Source organism: Meleagris gallopavo, chromosome 1 (genome assembly GCF_000146605.3).
Source record: "Meleagris gallopavo isolate NT-WF06-2002-E0010 breed Aviagen turkey brand Nicholas breeding stock chromosome 1, Turkey_5.1, whole genome shotgun sequence".
NCBI lineage: Eukaryota > Metazoa > Chordata > Aves > Galliformes > Phasianidae > Meleagris > Meleagris gallopavo.
In genome coordinates this window covers 177,660,856-177,673,891 of record NC_015011.2, presented here as the reverse complement: position 1 = coordinate 177,673,891, position 13,036 = coordinate 177,660,856, and positions in this window count along the sequence as shown.

The window sequence follows — 13,036 nt, the reverse complement described above, 5'->3', positions numbered from 1 at the left end:
CAAGAGATTAAATTTTATGTCTCTTTCTCTATGACACAAAATGTACTGGTTTAGCTTTGTTCAAGCAGTACTGCATTCCTGTGTTTAAAAATCCTGTGCCACGCAGAAGAAAATCACAGTCATCTTTTCTAAAAGGTTAAATACTTCTGTACTGCTCTGGAACCTTTTATTCTTTTATGGCTCTGGAGAGTGTTTAGAGGAGGGCCACAAAAATGATCCAAGAGAAGGAACACTTCCCTCTGAGGAGAGACTGAGAGCTGGGGCTGTCCAGCCTGGAGAAGAGAAGGTTCCAGGGAGACCTGAAAGCAGCTTTTCAGTATCTAACAGGGGGCTGTAGGAAAGAAGGGGACAGACTCTATAGCAAAGTCTTTAGCAGAGCCTGTTGGGATGAGACAAGGAGAAATGGTTTCAAAGTAAAAGAGGGAGATTTAGATTGGATATAAGGAGAAAGTTGTTTTCAGTAAGGTGAGGCACTGGCACAGGTTACCCATAGAGGGGGTGGGTGCCTCATCCCTGGAGACACTCAAAGTCAGGCTGGATGGGGCTCTCTTTCTGTAGGTGTTCCTGTTCATTGCAGGGAGTTGGACTAGGTGGCCTTTACGGCTGATTAGCAGTCAGACTGTTGCTATTGCATTTACTGCAACTCTTTCAAGCCAAACATTTAGCCATACTGTTCAAGAAACCGTTCATATATCATATTCTGTATATGTCCAGCTGTATGCTGGAAGTTTATTCAAGATTCCATGGGAAGATATATCAAAAGATTTCCGAAAGTCCAAAACCCCATCTTTCCTTCATTTAATTAGAGGGTAACCTCGTCATAAAAGGATATTAAGTTAGTAAGGCATGACTTTCCCTTCATGAACTCACATTGTCTTTGACCAATGACTGCATTGTCTTTGAAGTGTTTTTAAATAACTTCCAGGATAATCTTCTGGAAAACAAAACAAAACTTGACAAATATTATGAACCATTCTTTATAAATGTGCTTATTTTGGAATTTAACCACCCTTGAAGCAAGACCTGTCACCAAAATGAGTAATTCTTAGAAACTAGTCAACAGAAACCTATTGAGTGAAAACACAATATCATTATTAAGTTTCAGCAGTTAACCCAAGCTTGAGTCTTGATTTGTTTCCTTCCAGAAGAAAAACTGATAACTGAGTCAGTTACTTCTTGATGAAATCCCACATACTTCCAAAGAAATAAAAAAAAATACATATTCTGATTAACATAAAAACAATTCTATCTTCCATAAGAGAAGAAAAAGAAAATGATGGTAACCCTTTTCTAGTAGTTTCTACATTCTAAATCCTTTGATCTGCAGTTCCTTGGTGTGACATCTCCATATGTATACTCACATCTAAATGAATAGTAATAAGAAACTCATAAGTCTTCCTCTGACAAACTGATTAGACCACATGTGGCTTAGGTGTCACAGGACATTTTTCTGCTTTTCTTCCTAACTCCTGATTCTAGTTACACTACTTGGGCCCAGTTCTAATGAGAAAAAGATAATTCATGATGTCTTCCTTGACCAGAAAGCCAGAATGAACTGTTGCATCCCTTCTGCTGATTGGTTCCAGAATAGACTCTTGGCTGCCTACTCAACACAGACCAAAAGACTTTGTCCGAATTAACTTCTGTGTGAGCTGTGTTAGAATATTTAGGGGAAAAAATATAATTGTGATTAAAGCACAGATTTGTAGTGATGAAGAATCCACAACAAACCTCGATAAGTACTTCCAGTGCAACATATACCTTATTTTGCTCTAATAAGTCTTACTTCATTGTCTAAGCAATACACAAGGAGCTCTGGCACTACCAAATATAAGTTTCCCATAGGAAATCATCAAAGTTAGAATCCGTATGAAGCAAGAGCCAGCTGAGCTTCCCAGTACAATGTTGTATCCCACAGCAGATTGGATTTGCTACTTCAGACATTTACAAGTTTGGCATTTAGAACAACTAAGTGTCACAACTACCTCTAGACTCAATGGTGAGAGAAATGTGGATGCTGAAATACTGTACTGTCTATGGGATACTGCAGTTCTGTGAGATAAAAACCACGTTGTAAGGACAGTTCTCCATTCTTTTATTTGCTCTCTACAATCTTCTCACTAATATTCTCTAATTTTTCCTCATGTTTTGGACCACATTCTACAGTACAATCAGTACTTTGCACAAGTGTAATATAACTACACTACAATCTGTTACCATTATTTTACTCATATGTTTGAGGATTATAGTGGTCCTCTTGCCTACAAAAGCATGCTGAAGGATCACACTTCCCTGTGGCCCAGTTAGCACTGGACAGCACAGAGCCACCTGGCCTCTGAAAGACTCACATTTCCACCAGACTGATAAGCTTGCAAGTAAAATACTAAAAAGCATATTTCTTCCTTGTACCCCCTTACTAAGCAATCATATCATTCTCTATGTAACATGTCCTTACAGATTAACTGTATTAATCAACTAGTTTATAGTCAGAAAACGAAGAAGACTCCCCATTACATTTTATAAATAGAGTAGTTCAGTTGGAATGGACCTGCAAATATACATTACTGATAGAAAACGTATTATTGGATCACATTGTGCTACAGTTCCTCTAACTTATGCCATCAGTATGAGTTTTGTTATTGTAAGTGACCTAATAGGTATAGAGTAAGAAAACTCTTTGATACTCATCCCTTTTCAATCCACAGATTCCTTACACGATTTCCTCCTCTGCTGCCCTAGTCATATGCTTAATGGACATCATTCTCTCATTATCTCTAGACTTTTCAAATTCTGTATGTTAAAAACTTACTTTGTAGAGCAAAATTTCAATCCCATGATTTTTCCTCACAGATATCATCATAGTTTTACCCCTCTTCCATACTTCTGTTTTACCAACATAACTAGAGTAAAATACTCTATTTCCTCAATCTGTAAAGTTTCTCTGTTTATACTTTCCCATTAAATTAAAGGTCTGTAAAGTATAAAAAGTTATAATGTATGGCCTTCAACTGTGTTGTAAAGGGATTTATAAAAAAGTATATCTTACGTTCAGATTAAACATTCTCCTGTAGATGATCTTGTAAGCTTCTTCTCCCACATGTCTCTCAGAATGCATGGTCCTTTCAAATGCAGATTAGGATCGAGGATTCATGTGTTACTTGGCAATGAGACAACATAAAATCTTAGTTTATCTAAACCTAATGATTGGGTTCCACAGAACTCACAGATGATAGCTTTCTGCTGCTTGCATTTGCTGTTAGCTCATGTCAAGAGAATTTGTTGTGTGAATTCCTGCATTTTGAACTTTTTGGATGAACCCCAGATATGCCAACTTGCTTCTACAAAATAGAATTTCTGCTGGTGGCTTTCTGGATTGCCTTTTAGGATACTACTTCTTAAAGTAATTTGGAGAATATTAAGATTACAAAAAGCTAGAACATTCAAAAAGTAGAGAGCGCTAGAGCTCAAGCTGCTTGCAAAAAATCAATTCAAACTCCTGGAATATATGTACCATACTATAGTCCTTCAATGGTGAGATCACATACTATTTTTACCACAGGGCATTCCTTCCTTCAGTACAGAGGATACCTAGTGTACAAAGTATGAAGTCATGAAGTAGCCTGGTGTTTGTATGATCCTGAGCTCATCTAGTACAGAAACTACAGAAACCAAACGGTACAGAGACTGAGACAGAAATTTCAAGAAGAAAAAGTTGATCTTTTGCTTTGGGCAGCAGAGTGAACGTCTCCTGTGTAGCTGGACTCTATCCTTCAATGAGTCTTGGATGAGGTTGCAACTCATTTAATTCATATTTGGAATAGGGGAGTGTATTTTTCAGCTCCTAGGTGCCCAGCCTCATGCTCTAGAGACTTCTCTATCTACTATCTTCTCTATTTACTTCTGAAATCGAAGTCAGTGTCAGATGTGACTGCCAAATAAGTGTAAAAATAAGTACTACATCCTTAAAAAAAGTAGGCAGACAAAGCAGGCACAAAGAACTAACAAATGTTTGACACTAATCTAACTTTACCTCAGTTCTCTGTGTGTAAATAGTGTTAAATGAACTAATAATATTTGTTAAGCTCTCATCTGCCAGTGACAGGCAAAAAAAGAAAATCATTTAGAGCATCTGGTTGTGTTTCTTAAATAAAATATGAACTGAATACCCAAACACAAGAATAACACAAAATGTTAAAGAGCATTAATCAATGTCACTCACCTCATGTACTGAACGAGGCAAAGGTGATGGAGTATTGCTGCAATTAGAGAATACAACACAATGTGTATGCTCAAATGTGCATTGCTGATTAGTAACTAATGCAAGGTGTGGAAAGCACAGGAGAAGTTCTGAGAGTGGTGCTTTTTTGTCTGACTCAGCATAAGCTGACGGACTGCGAGGAGGAGCTGCTCATTGAGCTGAATATGGGCAGTGTGACTCAAGGACGGGGGACAGCAGCTCCAGGGAGTGGAGGGTACAGGAGGCAGTTCTTACAGGCCATTTCAGGAATTGGCTGTTATTTTTACACTGGCTTTATTAACTAAATTGAAGTTTCACGGGCAAGCAGGGGATCATAGAATCATAGAATCATTAAGGTTTGAAAAGATTTCTAACATCATCTACTCCAACTGTCCACCTACCACCAACGTAGCCCTCTAAACCATCTTCCTTAGTACCACATCTCCGCCTTTCTTGAACATCTCCAGGGATGGTGACTCCACCACCTCACTGAGCAGCCTGTTCCAATTTCTCACCAGTTCTTCCGAGGAGAAATTTTTCATAATATCCAACCTGAACCTCCCCTGGTGCAACTTCAGTCCATTCCTTCTTGTTTGACTTTTGTTACCTGGGAGAAAAAGCTGACTACCACTTTTCCACAGCCTCCTTTCAGGTAGTTGCATCTCCAAACCTGTAAGCATTTAACTTTGCAAACTCACTATTCCTTTATTTACTTTTTTAGGTATAATAAATATTTACTTACAATAACGAGCACAATAATATTTTAGAGATGAAAATGATAAAAGGTTTGTGAAAGATTAACAGAGTAAGAGCAAGGTATTGAAGGGAAGATAATTTAAGAGATACTAGAAAATTGAAAGGGAATGATGGAACATTGAAGGACCTCAAAAGTAAAGAGAAAACTCAACAGATTCAGAATTTGAAACTGAGAATGGGGGAAATATCACCAGTGATGGGACTAAACATGAGAATTGAGCATCAGTTGGTGCAAAAAAACAAGAAAGAAAACTTTCGTATATGTGGAAAAAGAGGGTTTGATGACAGATATTTAAAGATTAATAATTTTCTGGACAAAAGTGGAAGTCTCATTTTATAGTCATTCTACAAGAAGAAATGGTATGGTCAGTAAAAAGTCTAACAAGAGACTAGGATGGATGAGAAGTAACGGCCTTTAAGATGCAACAGGGGAGGTTCAGTTGGATATTAGGAAAAATTTCTTCCCAGAAAGAGTGGTGAGGCAGTGGCACAGGCTGCCCAGGGAGGTGGTGCAGTCACCGTCCCTGGAGGTGTTCAAGAAATGTGGAGATGTGGCACTGAAGGACATGGTTAGTGGGCATGGTGGGGATGAGCTGATGGTTGGACTGCATGATCTTAGAGGTCTTTTACAGCCTCAAGGACTACCACACAGTATAGCCTTTTGTGGAAAACAGGCTTGGATCCAACCTACTTGCAAGGCTATATGTGGCACGTGTTTTGCGTCTCATGACAAATGAGTGACCATTGAGCATACTTGCTCATTCACCTTGTAGTTCCACCAGTGAAACACTGGTGGAAATATTCTGTGGTAAATTTCCAGGCTACGTCTTGCCCTAGCTGATTTTTCCAAATGGCCATTTAGTCTATCAAACAGAAATGCATTAATCTAATCTGAAGGTGCCAATGACCATGGCACGGTTCTCATCCAAAAGGAAAGGACAAGTTGCCAAAAAAAGCAACACTGTTCACTGCTATAACAGGCCTAGACACTTTGAATGAAACTGAAGAACAATGGCTTTGCTGTGAAAATAAGAAGGTTTACAAAAAATAACCAGTTTTCCAGACTTTCTCTATGAAATATATGTAAAAATACTGTCAAAACCACCGTCACAATGATTTGTACCAGGAAATTTTTAATGATTTTTAATTATTTTAATTTTTAATTAGATTTCCTACCATAAATTTTAAATATTTTAATAACCTACACATTTTAAGTCTTATGATACATAATTAGCATCATAATTCCATATTTTGCATTTTTCCCCAAGCTAGCTCTAAACAATATTAACAACTAATTAAAAACTTAACTATGGGTCCTGCTGAGACAAAATAAAAGCCAGATCACTAGTCAAAGACTACTCACTCCTTTTCATTTGCACAGGCTAGCTGTGCAGTTACATGGATGGGACAGGCACTCTCCTACTTGGCAGTATCACTTGCCTGGTTCCACAGTAAGCGAGATCAATGTGCACATCCCACTGAAAACTGGAAATTTTTAGCCACATGAATATTTGCATCTGCATAGAAAGGTGACAAAAATGTATAGCCAACCACAGAGGACAGAACAAGACTGCTACTTCTGGCAACAGCTTTATCATGCAGCAACTTGCCTGGTAAAGCTGCAGGCTAAGCCTCATGAAGCCTGATCTCACTCAAGCTCTTTAGTTTTACAAATGATAGGAAAACAAAAGGAAAAGTATATGCTAGATCTAATGAGAAGAAACAGAGTTGAAGGTTCCTATGTACTGACATCTCCCCTTTCAACACTGCTCTTACAGATACCACAGGAGACCTTCACCCTGCTTGTAGAAAGCTCTTGTTTAGGAGACTTTCATCTAAAAGTTCGATTTACCTAATCCAGTACTTGATTTATAATTGTCATCAAATAATATTTGAACTCCATTAATGGAAACCTAGAAAGAAATTTATTTAGAAAGAGAAAATAATTTTCTTTATGATGGCTACACATACATAGACGCCACTCCAAAGTTAGGTTGTGGTAAGATGAGAGGCTGGGGTCATGTAACAACTCCTCTTGCTGAAATGAAGTAACCCCACCTTCTTCAGGCTGCACTGCCTCCTGTGCAGGCTCTCTTGAAGCTTTGGCACCTGACATAGACTCACTTCGACTTACTAAGGTGACAAGACGCTATTCACATTGTTTTGTCCCTGACTGGTTTAGTAGGTTGGAGAATAAATGTTACTCACAACGACAGCAGGACCCCAACTACAGCTGAATGTCAGACTAGCAGCTTCTCTCAACAAAATGTCAAATGTCACTAAACCAGCATGGAATAGTGCTATTTTGGAGTTGGATGGACTTACATTTTGAGGACGGTACAAAAAAGCAAGTTGTAGATTATCCTGAAATTGATACAGTGTAAAATTAATGCAAAGTAAACAGAAGCAAGTCTGTATCTAAACCTCTCAGTTTCGTAAGGCAAATTTTAGTAAACTAAGGAAGCTAGATAATCAAGCCAACTGGGCTGAGGAGGTCAAAGGTTTGAAATTGAAAAGGCTTACTGTTACTTCAAGCGGCATAGTTGAGACTAAATAGACAGCTTTAAATGGGATTTAAAAAAAAAAGAAAAAAAGAACTGGTTTGCTTAGCTACACATCCAGAAGCACAAAGGTAGGACAGCATTTGCCAGAGCGGAATGAAGGAAATGGCAACAGGTAGTACAGAATAGCAGATTGTCAGACTAGAGAGTGTCTGCTAGCATATTTATTCTTGGGATTGATCTTACTGTTTGGTTAAGGAAGAGAAAACAAGCTCATTGCATTGGCTGGTTTCACAGAGTTAGGCAACTGCAGAAATGCAGAGGGATGACATGGAAAAACAATGAAAGACCTTGATGACTGAACTAACGGAAACAAAAACTGCCACAACACCAAATGCAAGGTCACACACCTGGAGAATAATAAAAACATTGCTGTTAACTGAGAAATTTCCCAATAAATGAGCATGGGAGAAAAAAACATAGGTGTTACTAGACTAGATGATGGTTACCTAATGTAGTTGCGCAAAAAGGCAAGTACACACAAAACGCTGAGAGATTTTCTGGAGGTCTAGAAATATTACTGTATTTCACAATGTACAACTTCAATTTAAAATGCAACTTTATGGACATTTAAACCCATGCTTAAGATAGATGAGTTCTGGTTGGGAGAGGGGAAAAGACTAGTGGGGGAATGAAGATCTGTTGAGCAAGAAGAGACTAAAGGATTTTTGTTTGGACTAGCAAAAGGGAGGCTGAGAGGGGATATGATTACTGTCTATAAATATATCGGGGGTAAACACTGGGGAGGGAGAAGAGCTATTTAAACCAGAAGACAAATACTGGCACAAAAACAAATGGACTGTTGAATAAATTTAGCTGGGAAATTAGAAGAAGGTTTCTAACCATCAGAACAATGAAATTCTGGAACAGATTTGCAACAGAAGTAGGGGGTAAACATATCAAGCTACCATTAAGATGGAGCTTGAACAGTTTCTGGAAGGGATTATATGACACAGTTTCCTGTAATAGCAAAGAACTGGACTCACTGACTTAGGACATCTCTTCCAGTCTTAAGGTCCTGTATTCTTCTCTCCATACAGTGTCATTTCTTAGCCATAAAGACAAGATATTTGTCCAACTAAAATCCTCATTTGTTTACAAGTGAGTAAAAATAATTTGCAAATAAAAATAATGTTGATTATTGCAGAACTCACTAAAAGTGATAGGATAAGTTAAAGAAAAGGATAAACAACACCTTAATAGGTATTACATGCTTCGTCTTTACTGTATGGGTATGACTTCTGTGAGGAAGTTGCCCAGCTGCTCTTTATTTTTTCAAGACTGAAACGTGGCATAAGGGACATTTCAAGACATAGTATATCATGCAATGAATAATAATCTTATAGGATACTGTCTCACAATCTGACTTTTTGAAAGATCACTTTTGGTTACGTTGCAAATTAAGCAGCTGATTGCAACTGGTTTACACATGTTTATAAATATTATGAAAAGCATACATAGCTCAAAAAACATAATGAAAACCACAGGTAACGTTTTGTAGAAAACAATTATTCTTTTCATTTTTTTCTAATAGTCTGAGGTCTGCTATGTACTGTACAAACAGGTACATATGCATGGTCTTTATCTTAAGAGCTTAGTCTATAAAGAATAGCTGAAATACCAAATAATATCAAAAACAGCAATACAGGTAATATTATAGAAAAATATCCAGAAAGATCAAGATGTTACTGATCACAGGTGTTTTAAAAGAATTTGTCTGGTTTTGTTTGGTTGTTGTTGTTTTTTTTCCCATCTTTATCCTTCTGCTGCTACTTCTTGAGGTTGTGTTGGTGAATTGACTGGTAGAGCAGAACTCCACTATGCCATGAACATGAAAACATGCCATGTTCCACCACCAACTAAAGTTTTTCCTCATCTTTCTTTCTGATGGTCAAAGAAGTAGAGGAAAATAAGTGAGACAAGGGACACGAATGGAAAGAAAGTAAATACCATAAGAAATGGTAGGGGGATAAGTAGAGAAAATAATATGATAGTGAATAAATAAAACTGTTTAAGACAGAAAGAATAAGGTTTGTGGGACAGGACAGTATAGAAGAAAACAGTGACATAGAAGAAATGTTGGGGTCACACATTTTACAAAGGATTTGACTTTGCTTTCACTTCCACGTGCTGGAAACACACATTTTTATAAACTAACATTTTATTTACCTTCAAAACATGAGCTTTTTCCAAGCAGATCTTCAAATCAGCTGTAACAATCTATATTCTGAAGGGTTCCAGGAACCACTGCCTTTGGAGTGTTACATGGAATAGTGAAAGACGTCTTGTTCAAGTATTTTTAGTGCTCAGAACTCCATTCTAGACACTGAGACAATTATATTGATGCAAACCAAAGCAGCACTCAGGCTGAATAAGTCCTTTAGGAAATAAAATACGTTTACTCCTACTTCTGGTATAAAACCCATTATTTTAAATCATAAATAAACATTGCTGATGGAAGGACATAGCTTTATGTGCATTCTGATCCTATTTACTGCACATCACTTGGAAGCTGGCTTGGTGGTCTTCCTAAGACTACAGCTCAAACACCAACACTTTAAAATACCACCACAGAATCATACGGAATGACTAAGGTTGGAAGGGACCTTAAAGATCAGTTCAAATACAGTTGACTGCTTTTTGCGACAGTTTTACTCTGTGACAGAGAGAAGGATGTTATTCTTCTCATAAGTCATAGAGCATACTGTTAGTTCAGCCTTGTTGAATTTATCTACTGCCAGTCAATATGTATGAAGTTTTTAGTGAGCTTGCTGACATTAGGCCTTTCCATGGAGACAGTGGTGTGGAGCCTATAAATACATCCATTTTGGATCTGTGGCATTCATGAAGAGATTTTATTGCTTAGTATTTGAGCTAATGTTAATTTTCAAAACATAAAATAGAATAACTCGATTTGGTTTGTTCTTCAAAATAATTGACATGATTTTACAGATGAGGGAGAACTTACTGTCTGGACTTTTTCCTCCTTTCTCCTAATGTCATTTGAAAAATTAATTGAAAAAAATACATGCTGCATTTCGCTATTTGTGTCTACTTTTGAACATATAAATTCAAAAATAGGATTATATGTCTATAGGGAGACTAGGATTCTCCAAAGTTATAGACTTTTATATAGAAATATATTTCAGTACAGTTCCAAAATAGCAAGAAAACCATTAAAAATTCCATTCAAATGGCATAATACAAAACATCAATGGAAAGGGTCTACATCGCTATATAACTTTCTTTCTGTAATGTTTATTGCTAGGGCAATAGTAAAAGGAAAGTGCTCTTCAATTACTTTATTTGAGTAACTAAGAATGATAGGTAGTACTTAATGTGTTCTGAATGAGAAAAGAACTAATATTTTACCACCTATCTTTGTGCATGAAAGCTCTCAAAAACTGGCACTTAGGTCTTCTTGAATTTCTGAACTTCATCACAACATTTATGCAGAGGCATTATCATAGAATAAAGATGTCTTCCTGCTACATGCAACTGGAAAGGCAGGAAAATACGTAATGTGAAAGATGACTAAACACAGCTTTGACATTACAACCTACAAGGTGTTCAAGGCTAATAAAGGAGACATGGTCAGGAACCACTGACTTGGCAGAACTTACAAGATTTAGTGTTGAAATTTCAACAGCCGTATGGCTACCATGATTATTTGGACAGTGCTATAACATGGAACACAGCTTATGAAATGAAGAGACCTCCAACGTAGGTAGTGACACCTCTCCTTGGCATTTTTTCTCCTTAGCAGATGTTTTGTTAGATTTTTTTCTCCCAGCAGCTCCCCACTTTCAGAAATGAGCACTATTTGCTACCCCAACATCAAGCAGCCCTCAGAATCCCATCAGACAGGTTGGGTCGTGTGAAAAAGGCATTAATGTCAGTCAACAACAGGAGTAGTGTTGGGTGTTTGGCTTCAGCCATTGACTTCCGTGTGTCCCCGGGTTGTGTTGTTGTGACAACAGACGGCAGAAATGTTCTGGTCTCTCCCACACAAGAATATTGTTCGCCAAGCACACCACGACTGGTGGCGAAGAGCCACCTTTCCATAACCTGGGAGAGCTCCCTCCTCTGCGGGGCCGTGCCGGAGGTCCCGGCAGCGGCATGGCAGCGGCGCCGGCAGCCCGGAGCGCTCCTTAGACATACGAGAGGCTCTCTCCAGGGCACACCGCGCCACGTGGTTGACGAGAACCGATACCGGCTAGGAAGGACGGGGAGGGGGCTTGCCCTCTCTTTCTCCTTCTTCGGAGCAGAAGGGGATGAAGGGATGGGGCAGAGAGGGGCCGGAGCGCCACACGGGAAGCTGAGCTGTCCAGGTCCTCGACGAAACAGGCGTGGGTGCCATGGCCAGAAAGAGGGACGGCTGCGCGCAAAGGAAGTGCGCATCCTCCATTTTGGCAGAGGGCGGGCGGGGAGTTGGCTCCCGGCGCTGGGCTCCCGTCGCCGCCCGGAGCGCTGCTCCCGCCTCGCGGCGCTGCTAGGGGCTCCTGGCCCCTCTTCCCGCCGGGGGCCGGACCGGGGCGCCTCGCATGGCCGCCCCACGTTGGGTCGTAGTGGCCCCAACCTCCCCGCAGCGGCTTCCGACAAAATGGAGGACACCACCAGCACCACCAGCACAACCACCAGCACTCCTCTAGGAACCATGGCGGCCGACATGGCGCCCTCCTCCTCAGTGGGTGGGGGCAGGAGAGCGCCCGCAACGGGGAGGCGCTGCTCAGCAGGGCAGATGCGGTGCCCAGAGGAGGCTCTTACACGGGCACCGTCCTCGCTGAGAGCGCTGCCATTATGCACGCGCCGTCCCTCCTGAAGGTGGCCCCGAGTTCCCCGCCGCTCAGGGAGAGGCTGCGAGGCGGGACCGGAGGGGGGCGCCATAAGAACCAGTAGCCCCACGTCGGGGCGCGGAGGGAAGGGCATCCCGAGCTTCGCGGTGTGGTGCCCGCAAGGATCGTGAGCGCTGCTGGGGTAGGCGCGCTGCTGGGGTGGGCGCGCTGCTTCCTCACAGCTAAAGGAGGCTGGGGGAGCGCAGCGCGCCCAACTTGTGCAAATTGTCGGGCGGCCGGGGCCGGGCGCGCCACTGGTGATGCCTAGAGCGGACACCGTACCGGTGGGCTACGACTGGGGCTCCTCAAACCTGATAGCTCAAAGTGGGAAGCACTCGGGGCATGGCCAGCGGGGAGATTGGCAGTTCATAGGGTCAACCGGCTGCGGGCGGCTCTGACGGGCGGGCGGTGCGTCCAATCAGCTGGCCCGGCGCGAGAGCCCGTCCCCGGGGACAGCCAATGGCTGGGCGGGGGCGGGCCCTGCTCAGCTCCGTTGGCCCGGTTTCTCCTCCCCTTCGTTAGCAGCTGCGCTGAGCCCGGGACTGGACCGAGTTAGAGTTGAGACGCCGGAGGAGTAAGGCAGAGTGCGTGCGTCCCCTGCGGGGGGTTCGGTGCCTGCGGGGAGCCCTCGGGTGAGGCGGGGGCTG